Below are 11,225 nucleotides of genomic sequence, written 5' to 3' on the forward strand. Positions count from 1 at the left end.
ATTTATGGACAAACACGCATTATTCATTTAAAGTACCGGCTCTTTACGGGTATTTTACTTTCAAATATTTAATTTTTTATAAATATATCAATATTTGTAAGTAAAATTCAAAAATTGTTATAGTAATATTCTTGCAAAAAGAAAATCGATAGGTTATTTGTTTAATATAAATTAAATATTTTTTTAAAAAATAAATGGCCCATAAAGTATTAATTTTTTATGACTTTCATCCATTACACGAGTAAAGTATTCGCTCTTTATGTACAATTTATTCTGAATCATTTAATTTATGTTAAATACATAAATGTTTGTAACTAAAATTGAAAAAGTATTATATTAATATTTTTACGGAAGAGAGATTGGTAGGTTTTGTATTTAACAAAAATTAAATATTTGAAAGTAAATACAAATCTGTATTTGAGAGTAAATATTTGTATTAAATTAAATGTTTGAAAGTAAATTACCCTTAAAGAACCGGTACTTTAAATAGTTACTGACTCTTTATAGGCAAACAAACATTACCCATTTAAAGTACCAGCTTTTTACAGATATTTTACTTTCAAACATTTAATTTATGATAAATATATCAATGTTTGTAAGTAAAATTCAAAAAGTGTTACAGTAATATTCTTACAAAAAGGAAATCGATAGGTTATTTATTTAATATAAATTAAATATTTAAAAAAAAGAAATGGCCCATAAAGTATTAATTCTTTATGGCTTTCATCTATTACAAGAGTAAAGTATTGGCTCTTTTTGGGTATTTTATTCTGAATCATTTAATTTATGTTAAATACATAAATGTTTGTAACTAAAATTGAAAAAGTGTTAAATTAATATTTCTACGGAAGAGAGATTGGTAGTTTTTGTATTTAACAAAAATTAAATATTTGAAAGTAAATACAAATATGTATTTGAGCGTAAATATTTGTATTAAATTAAATGTTTGAAAGTAAAATACCCATAAAGAGCCGGTACTTTAAATAGGTAATGCGTATTTGTCTATAAACTATACTCCTTAAAGTTTATTAATTGTTAATTGATTTGTAGTATTTTGTCATTTATTGGACATGTAGTACAAAGGACAAATTTGGTAAAAAATTCTAATTTCGCTCCCTAAAATAATATTTTAATCGTTTGGACTGAATTTGCAAAGGAGTAGTAACCTTAGGGGAGGTCAGTGTAATTGTTCAAACCACAAGGGAGGTCAGTGCAAATGTCAGAAACCTCAGGGGAGGTTTCTGCAATTATCCCTTTGCTTAAAAGCTTCTTCTCTTTCTCTTCCCAAATCTTACCCCACCCAACTTCCCAAATCCCCGCCCTGTCTTCTCTGGTCTCCCTCTGTCTTGCTCTGCCTCCACACTCTCCACTGGTCAGCCAAAACCTCTACCAGGTCAACCACCACCGTCCGATCATTCGCCGCCGTATCACCATCAAAATCCACCGTTCCCCAACCTCCTTCCAGATTTGTCCTCTCGCCGCGCACAAAATCCTCTCTAACGACTTCAATTTCCCGCCGTTGATTCGATTGAGGCCGTGCACGTCCGCCCTGGCATCCGCCGCTTGCTGATAGCAACTCGTACGTGCTTTCAAAATTTGAAGAAATTAACACCATATTTATTCATTTATTTTGATTTAACAAACGAGATGATTCAATGCATGTATATGCAGGAGGGAGAATTGGAGGAATTGGAGAAGACGGTGGAGCCGACGTGGCCCAAATTGGTGGAGCCATTAGAGAAGATAATTGATAGGATTACTGTGGTTTGGGGAGCAATCAATCACCTCAAGTCCGTTAAGGACAGCTCTGAGCTTCGTGCTGCCATTGAAGAAGTGCAGGTCTATATATATATATTTTTGGTTATTAACCGTGCTATAGATTTTTCCCCTTTTTTTTTTCTTAATTGATAGGGAAAAGTTATATCACTGTATTGCTTTTGGTGCTTATAAAAGCTATACGGGAATCTCCTGATTGGGATTCGCTGAGTGATGCTCGTAAACGGATAGTTGAAAAGTATGTCTTTGAACTCTGCCTATTTTTTCTTTTTTTCCTTTTTATTTGAAAAAAAAGAGAGAGTAAAAAAAGGTAATTAGGAAAGGATTGGACTCACAAAATTTAGAATTGTCAAGTTATGCACCTCATTATTGGATTTATTGAAGGACATGGAAGGGAAGAAGAAAGGATGTGGATCGGAACTAATCAGATGGCTCAGGTTGAACAAGGGACAATAATCGATCATTAACTCCAAACTGCCTATACTGCTGATGGATATTTTCTAATAGTATCTCCTATTAGTTTTAATACATAGTTCAATAGGGTTTGAGTATGATGGATGATCCCATCCCTTTAGAAGAGACAACCTTTTAATTGCATTCACCATAAAGTTCACTCAACAGGCCAACAAAGACACAAAAAATTGATCCTCACGGACAAACCAAAAATACACTATCTGATATTATGATTATTTATGAGTCCTACATGTGAATTATGCAACCATTCTCCTTACAAGTTTTAACCAAAGCCCAATTGATCAATGAGTCATTCTAACATCGTGCACTGCTAAGAGCAACCTGATATCCAAGTCCATAAACCAATCATCCTCCCTGAGTTTTTCTGTCAAAGTATATTAAGAGCAGACAAGCCTAGAATACTTTGAGGTAAATTCTTGATCTTGAAAGTTCAACGGTAAACTATGTCATCCTATCTGGAAAATGAAGGTCATAAAGCATGCAAACCTAGTCCGGTGCAGTTATTTTACCACTTCACTAACTGAGAGTGCATTTTTATCATTCCTCTGTTCTTTCCTATCGTACCATATCACAAACTACTGTTGATTGCTGGGTATCTTTCAGTCGAGTAAAATCCTTCTTTTGCAATTTCTATTATGAATAACTTCAGTTCAATGACATCCAATAATTGCTAAAAGGAAGCTACTCTGCGCCAGAGCATACAAGGAACTGTTACTCTTAGTCTGTGAAATGTCATGCAAACAGAGCTACAAGTAATGGAGCTTATATGGAGAGTGGCCTTTCATTTAATCATTAATTTGACAAGCATTCACTCTATCTTGTTTTAATGTTCCAGAAACATTCTTATAGACTTACTGGTTACTGCAGTTGATTGCCAATAAGCGTGCTACCATCTGAGGAATATCGTGTGACTTTTAGTGTTGGAATCCGGCATTATGTGGAATAAAAAGACCAGCAAATTTAATGAAAACAAGAAGTTACTGTATAAAAGAGGACCAGAGATTCAAGAAATACTATCTAGAATTCTTCTTCTCAGAAGAGATCACTTTGCTTTGTTTTTATTGGACTTTCAATGCAAGACTACCCTCCAGAAACATGTGATAACTCACATTTGATCTATTGATAGATGTTCATTATTTAAGTATAAATTACCAAATTAATGAGAAGCAAATTAATGTTATTAGTTGTTAACCAAAAAATGGCCCCAGCAGTTCAAATTTTTTTCAGCTTCATCCGAGTTTTAGTAACAGCACTTTGGCTTCAAAATCAAGAACTCTGGGAACAGATTTATGTGGAGATTTTATGATCAAAATAAGACACTTCTATATGATATTTACTCTTTGCTGTTTTCTCGTGCTGTTCCAGACTCCAGTTAGATGCTCATCAACTACAATATCCTTTTTTTTTTACTTCTCCGACCAGAAAATTTAAACAGAAACTAGTAGAACTAGAGAAGATTATGCAGAAGATTTGCACCTTGTAGAAATGCATTCTGAGCAGAATACTGACTTATAGGTGCGAAGAGATTGTGTTCCGGTAACTGGGCACACCAACAATTTTTTGTTTTTTCTTGAGGGGAATATTTTCTCGAATAACAAAGCATGCTCAAGGTGGTTCCTCATTTGGTCATAAGTTCGAATCTCACTAACACTTGCCCTAAATTGGAAACGTTTCAACCATATCACTTCTTTTGTATTATTCATCACCATCATCACAAGTCACAGCCACCACCATCCACCACCACAACCAGCAGCAGTCCTTCGCCCACCCAAATCTCCACCACCACCAGTAGCTTCAAAATTTAAACCTTAAATTCCCCTCCTCCTTCACCCCCCACTTCTCCTCCTATGTTACCCTCTAAATACTAATACTGTAGAGATGTCACTCCCCTTCCACTATTACCAAGCCCAACCTCTTTACCTAACCGAATCATCAACTCTACTTCATCTCATCCAAAAGAAAAACTTTAATAAAAAAAAATTTCCGAATCAGAGATGACTAGTAGTATTATATATACTAGTAATGGAGTCAAGCATATGGGAGAGATCAGATCTTCATCTTCCTAGTGAACAATTACCATATATTCTTCAAACATAGTAAAATAATGTGAGTCCTGCAGTCAAGTCCCGCGTCAACAATATCAGCTGACGAAAAGACCTGTGCATGACCGACGTGGCTCTTCGTAGACCGGTTGTAACTGAATAACCAAGATAGCACAGCAGATAATTCCATCTTACAAAACTTGTTTGTGGGATTTTAAAAGTGAAGGTAAGTAGTTATCATGGTACCAGCTGTCAAGTAGCATGAAGTGAGAGATCCAACGATGTTCATGAGGCCAAAAGCTAACATCTCCTTGTTTCCGTCAATTTGCTCATTTTTCATGATGGCAAAACTTCTTCCAATAGCAATTCCTTCCTGCAACATATATAACACTTCCTATTGTTTGACAAAAATAATTACAGGATTGACTTCATTTGTCAAATGGTACGGCATTCAAATTTCGATATCTTACTGCTATAGCGATCATTTGTCAAATTCGCTTAATTTGCGAATTTTTTTTTTTGTTTTAATAGTTCATAAATTAAGTGAGTGCTTCAGATTTTTATTTCTTGCTGTAACTTGAATTGAATCAAATCTAGCTCGAAGTATGTAAACTTTTTATTTCCTTTTATATCTGTGTCTTACTTGGAATTCGTTCTAAGTACAATACCAAATAACTGCAAAATCCAAAAAAAAAAAAAAACAGAGGTGTACCAGTCACGCGGAGAACGATTGGCAATGATGATTATGAAGAAACAAATGCAGCCGACGGCGATGCATATCTCAATCATTGGGTTGTGAAGAGGCATTGAAATGGCTAGGAGGAAAGCCGTAGCGCCGAAGAGTACAGCAAGATGCTCCAGGATCAGAGATGCCTTCTCGGAACGGCGTCGAATGTAGATAGACACCAAGGAAGCAAAAAGGGCCAGCTCGAATGTCAGGTAGAACCAGGGAAAGGTCCTGGGGAGAGGCGCCGGAGTTTGGAGAGCTTGCAAGGCGGTGTTAACAGCCGGAAAACAAACTCCGATGACCATCTGCCCCCACTGCAGCTTGGTTGGCATGTCGGGAATTTTGGGACCATGATCATCAGATTCAGGTAGTCTCCCACTTGTACCTCGCTCGAGGTCGTCGTTGATGGGTGTGGGTTGTGGCTGTGGGGCTACTGAGTCGTCCGCCCTGTTCTGCCGTCTGAAAATCGGCAGCTCGGCGAGCTTGAGGTTCAAGGCCCATACCAAGAGGAAGGCCAAAACAACAGTACTGGTTTGTCCCCTCATTTCTCAGTGCTCACAGAATGTATATTATATGGGCAATTACGTATAAAACTGGCAGTAATATATTATTAAAGCAAGCAGAACGACAGACAGGAAGTGTTTGTATACTACCAGGAAAATTCAAGATGCAACTAGAGCATAAGAAGGAGGAGGAGGAGGATATGTAAGTTTGGCATGTCGCGCGGTTGTATTTATAGGGACGGACGGGTCCTGGCCGCCGCATTAACTTAACTTGGGACATGCTAATGCCTAATTGGTTGGATCATCTGACGTAATTATATTATTTTTAATTTAGGGAGACTGAAAAGTATGCGCCATGAGACTGAATAGTTGACGGTTCGACTAATTTGGCAGGAACCTTGAAATGAAGACTATTTCTTAGATTAAATCACAAGCAAATGGGTAATTCAGGCATTTCATTTCCCCTTTTTTTTTTGAAAAAATTCTTTTTAATTCATGCATTTTTTTTAACGTGTGAACATTTCGGAATGGTAGATAACGATAATCGGAGTCGGACTTCACGCATAATCGGTGAATTGTTAGAGAATAAATCCATTTTATCCTTTATAATAAAGGCAAAAAAAATAAAAAGAAGAAAAAAGAACTAACAATACAACACCGTAAAGGGCATCAAGCTTTATATATGGCACATATATGCTTCCTAAAAAATGCCACTGGAGGGAGAGGGGAAAGAATTCTAGCGTCTGAACTCTAGAGCAAGAGGGCAAGCCCAAACAAATTCCTATGAAATGCCATTGGAATTGTCGAAATTTAAAGCATAACCAGTCTATCTGCCTATGAAAAAGCCACTGAAGTTGCTCAAAATTACCGGATAACCGGTCCATGAGCACTGTAGCAACTCCAACTCGCGCTTTTAGTATAGTAAGGACTTTTCGGAGTTCATTTATAGAAAACAACTTTGAAAATCACGACATATTCAAATGATAGATACAAATATAGGAATTTCTAAAATTAAGGAGATGGACCATGATTTAGTTTACATTTGTCATATAAGTCATATGTCATTTGGAGTAAGACTTTTTTTTATTTTTATATCCAATGGATTATGTTTTCACACTGTGATGTATCAAAATAGAGATATGACAGTGTGTGCCTAAAGAAGATAGTAGTCTAATAAAGTTTTTCTGCAATTTACAAACTAAACAAATCATGATTACTTTGAGTTATTTTACGAGTCTAACAAAGAGAATCTAACTTTATTTTACATTACTTGAGAAAACAATCGAATGGAGTTTGATTCTGTTGATTCTTGAATAAGTCCTCCTCTGAAGGCGTTGGTGTTGGAAGCCTGAACAAAACTAACCAAAGGATTGAGAATGTGGATCCTATTTATATTAAAGTGGATCTTTCCTATTCTGAAGCCTGCTTGTTGTGGGTTTGATGGACCTGAACTTTTCTTTTTCTTTTTTTTTTTTTTTGAAAAACAAAGAGTGAAAAAGGAAAGGTATTAAGGAAAGGATTGGGCGAAGAGGATGTGGGGAGGAACTAATGAGATGGTTCAGGTTGAACTAGTACTAGGATGGGGAAAAGGGAAATGGATTAATGGAACAAGCATAATAATTGATCATTAACTCCAAACTGCCTAGACTGCTGACGGATCTTTCCTAGTAGTATCTCCTATTAGTTTTAAGGTGGATGATATATAGTTCAATACGGATTTGAGTATGATGGATGATCCGATTCCTTTACAAGAGACCTTTATATGGCGTTCACCATAAAATTCATCCAACAAGCCAAAAATGACACAAAAATGGATCCTTACAGACAAACCAATAATACACCATCTGATATTGTGATTCCAAGATGTGAATTATGTAACCATTCTCTTTACAAGTTTTAACCAATACCCAATTGATTAATGAGTCGTTGTAGCATCTTGCACCACTAAGAGCAACCTGATATCCAAGTCCATGAAGCAATCATCCTCCCTGAGTTTATGTATTACAGTATTATTGAAAGCAGACAAGCCTAGAATACTTTTTGGCAAAATCTTGACCTTGAAAGATCAACGGTAAACTGTGTCATCCTATCTGGAAAATGAAGGTCATAAAGCGTGCAACCCTGAAAAATGAAGGTCCGATGCAGACATTTTACCGCTGGAAAATGAAGGTCACAGAATGTGCTGCGATTGAATTTATAATTATATAGAAGATGATGCATCTTTCCTGTTCAGAGTCTAAAGCCTATTATTGGATTGATGGCACCGAAACATTTTTTTTAAAAAAAAAAAATGGAGAACATAGAATTGGAATGTCAATACATAGAGCTTTACAATTCTGCACCTGATGATTGGATTTATAGCATTGCATGCAACAAAATAAGAAAGGATGTGGATAGGAATAACTAGAATTGCTAACCATGATAGACTATCTACGACTTTTTTTTTTTTGGGTGTAAATAGCCATGATTCACTTTATTCCCTCCCTTGAAAGTGCAATCGGCCGGCCCAAAATCTTTAGTCTCAATACAATTGAGTTCCACTCTATTTTGTGGCCTCATGTTGATTGAGACGCCAGCCCGGGAGAGCATTGGCAGCAAAAACTTGGAAGAAGAAAAATGTTTTCTAACACATTACTTGTGAACTGTGAACTGTGAAGTGTTGGGGTGGATTGTGAACTGTGAAGCTTTGGGGAGGATTTTGACTTTTGAGTGCTCTGCTTGTGAACTGTGAAGTGTTGGGGTGAGAATTATTTAAACCCGAGTGGTATTAGTTTTATTTTTGTTGAATAATTGGATTTAAACGTGAGTGCTTTCGTCACGTTTGATACTTCGTCAAGTTTTGAAGACCCATAAGCTCTTCAAAATCCTTAAATTTTCTTTTCATGCTATCATATTGCGGAATAATTTCTTGCGGTTTTAATGCCAAAAGATTGGAAGAAGGTACTGTATTAAATTTACTTGTTTTAAAAAGCAATCTCCTTAGTTAGTAGGTTATATAAAAATTAAAGTTTATCTGCAAATTATGTATATCATGTGTCTAGAGATAATTTATCTTATTGTATGTTCAACCAAAACAGTTGTTGAAATTATATGCTTAATTTCTATGACTTTCCAGTAATCTTGATAAATTTTTATTAAAAAAAAAGGCAAAGTATATGCCTTCAACGAAGAATATGATGGCCAATGTAGGAACAAAAACACTATTATATATTTCCAATTCATTCATCAAATTATAGTAACAGCAAAATTTACTAATCAAAGCAGGTGATAGTTTGGATTTTGATTAGGTTCCGCGGGAATGCACAAGCCTTAAAGAGGTAAATGTGATACCTCCAATTTGTCCCATACCGAAAATTTGCGGTGAACTTGTTTGGGATATGACTTTAGATTCATTGGGCTAGGAGAAAAATCTTGCTAAAGGCTGTTGGGCTAATCCTTGGGCTCAAGGATACTCTCACGGAAGAGAACCTTCGATGAAAGCGACGACATTGCGACTCAATTCACCAGTTTGCGAATTTCAATAAAGATCACCAGTTTGCGAAGGTGCGACTCAAGTTAATTAGTCTGGATGAAAGCTCAGTTGCGTGACTCAATTTCAATAAATGGTAAATAAATGGATGAAGGCTCGGTAAAGATCACCAGTTTGCGAAGGTCTCAATTTCAATAAGATCATGAACTTCTGAAAATATCAAAATTACCCTTACAAATACATAACACACTAATTTCATATAATTTTTATATTTTATCATATAACTCCCTTAAAATTTAATACTTTACCATATAACATTTTTATGGTTTTCAAAATATACACATAACCTCCTTTGATTAATAAATAATTTTCAACTTTACATTAGGGTATTTTTGACATTTTAGGTGAAACAGTTACAAATGATCATTTCCGTCACTTTGACACTTCCACAGGCGAGGCCAAATATCCTGCACCGATCCATTACTCCCTGAAGCTACATCTTGCCAGCCTGTAGATTGTGCTTTGATGAGATGGTAGGCACTTTTCACTGCGAATGAGCCATTTTTAGAGTAGTGCCATATGAGCTTATCTTGATTGCGACTATCACCCAATGGAATACCTATAATCAGATCAATCTCATCCTGCAAAAAAAGCTCCTGAAGCAACTCAACTTTCCATTTCCTGCTATTTCCGCCAATTAAACAATCCACAGTGGAATCATCCGGCAGCACTTCAGAACGGGATATAATTTTGAAAGTAGAAGGGCGTGGAATCCACCTATCCTTCCAGATTCTGATATGGTTCCCATTTCCAACTCGCCATCTGCTACCAGAGAGTAAATATCTACGAACAGCACACAGTCCCCTCCAAGTAAAAGAAGGCCTGGAAGTAGGCTCGTCGTGAAAAAAATCCTTCGTTGGAAAATATTTAGCCTTAAAAACCTGATGAAGCAGTGTAGATGGTTGAGTTGCAATGCGCCATGCCTGTTTAGCTAATAAAGCTAAATTGAAAGCCTTAAGTTGTCTGAAGCCCATGCCCCCATCCTTTTTGGACGAGCACATTCTATCCCAACTCACCCAGTGGATTGGTCTTTGCTTTGTGCCATCACCCCACCAAAAGTTACTGATCATAGATTGAATATCGGAAAGCAAGGAGTCCGGTTACTTGAAACAGGACATTGAGTATGTTGGGATGGCCTGGACAACAGCCTTGATCATGATTTCCTTACCTGCCGTTGAGAGGCGCTGTTCATTCCATCCATGTATCTTCTGCCAGATTCTCTCCTTTACAGATGAAAAAGCTTCAGCCTTGGAACGACCAACAACAGTAGGAAGGCCAAGATATTTGTCGTGAGTGGGAACTTCCTTGATGTTAAGAAGCTGAGTGATACTTCGACGAACTGCGGGGTCTGTGTTTTTACTGAAGACCACTGCTGATTTATCAAAGTTAACCTCCTGGCCTGAAGCTGCTTTGTAAAGGTCAAGGATTGTCTTTATGTGCTGAGCTTCCTGCAGCGATGCCTTGCCGAACAAAAAGGTGTCATCGGCAAATAATAGGTGAGATAGTTTGGGTCCGCGTGAGTCGATCCGAAAACCTGAGATGCTTCCGCATCGTTCAGCTTCCTGCAATAAACAAGAAAAGCCTTCGGCACAGATCAAGAACAAGTAGGGTGATAATGGATCCCCCTGTCTGATACCACGGTGGGGTTGTAGGTTCCCAAGTTGGGACCCATTAAGTAGGAAAGTATAAGACACAGTAGAAATGCAGCGAAAAACAATGTCCACAAAAGTGGAATGGAAACCTAAAGCAATCATCATATGTCGAAGAAAAAGCCACTCGACCTTATCAAATGCTTTGCTCATGTCCAACTTAATGGACATCGATCCCTCCTGACCATAGGACTTCAGCTTAAGGGAATGATTGATTTCATAAGCAATTAGGATATTATCAGTGGTACAGCGCCCAGGGATGAACGTAGATTGACATGGTGAGATGACTTTGGGAAGACAGTTCCTAAGCCTATTAGCTAAGACCTTAGAGGCTAGCTTATAAACTACGTTGCAAAGACTAATGGGACGAAATTGGGTGATACTGGATGGACTGTGACACTTTGGGATAAGGACAACATAGGTGTGATTAAGACTCGTAGGTAAGGTGCCCTCGTTTAGGACAGTAAGAACCCAACGAGTGACATCTCGACCAACAATATGCCAATATCTTTGGTAGAAGACCGG

The sequence above is a fragment of the Coffea eugenioides genome, chromosome 4, assembly GCF_003713205.1.
Source record: "Coffea eugenioides isolate CCC68of chromosome 4, Ceug_1.0, whole genome shotgun sequence".
NCBI classification, from domain to species: Eukaryota; Viridiplantae; Streptophyta; class Magnoliopsida; order Gentianales; family Rubiaceae; genus Coffea; species Coffea eugenioides.